Source organism: Pinus tabuliformis, chromosome 5_2 (genome assembly GCF_031772625.1).
Source record: "Pinus tabuliformis cultivar Carrire ecotype Pingquan chromosome 5_2, CPIR1, whole genome shotgun sequence".
Classification (NCBI taxonomy): domain Eukaryota; kingdom Viridiplantae; phylum Streptophyta; class Pinopsida; order Pinales; family Pinaceae; genus Pinus; species Pinus tabuliformis.
Genome location: NC_142306.1, coordinates 612,008,154 through 612,008,954, shown reverse-complemented (window position 1 = coordinate 612,008,954; position 801 = coordinate 612,008,154).

The window sequence follows — 801 nt, the reverse complement described above, 5'->3', positions numbered from 1 at the left end:
AACCCATTTAAGGAATTCAACTCAAGTTTCAATAAGTTATTGAATAAAATACCTACGGTGTCCAAGCTTAGCAAGGAGGTCCGAAATGAATGGTACATTTCTGCTCTACCTTCAAACACAACCATATTCGTTGATAGAGCTGTCAAACTGACGTTAGCAGAAAATATGAAAGAAGCAATAGCTGTTGAAAAACTTACCTTGGCCGTAGAAAAGAAAAACACATTAGAGGAAAGAAAATCCAAGAAAGTAACCTTTAGAGATGATTTTAGGAAAAAACCACCAAAGGATCATTTTGATCTAGAAGGGTTACAAAAAGTCCTCAAAACCATGTCTAACGAAATGGTTGACATAAAAAAGAAAGTAGCAGAATCTTCTTCCAAGAAACCTTTTAGACCATATAAAAGGAATGCACCAACAGATCTTAAACCTCCTAATGCTATATCTAACATTGAATCGGATGGAGATGAGGAAGAAGCCTTAAGTGAAGAACAAACCGACGATGAAGAAATAGTGGAGTTACAGGGGATGTGGGATTTTATCCTTCCAAACGAAGAGGATCAGGAAGCACTACCTGTTGCCACTAGAAGCAAAAATCAGTTTGATCCACCTCAATCAAGTTCAGAACAGAAAACTTCAATGCCATCTCCCAGAGGTAAAGTCGTAGGTAAGAAATTTTCACCGAAAGCTACTCAAACAAACCCTACCCAATCAAATCCTTCACCTTCATCCAAAACTCTGATAATTCCCGAAGAAATGGAATACAATATTATTGAGGATATGAAGAAAATTAGGGCAAATATC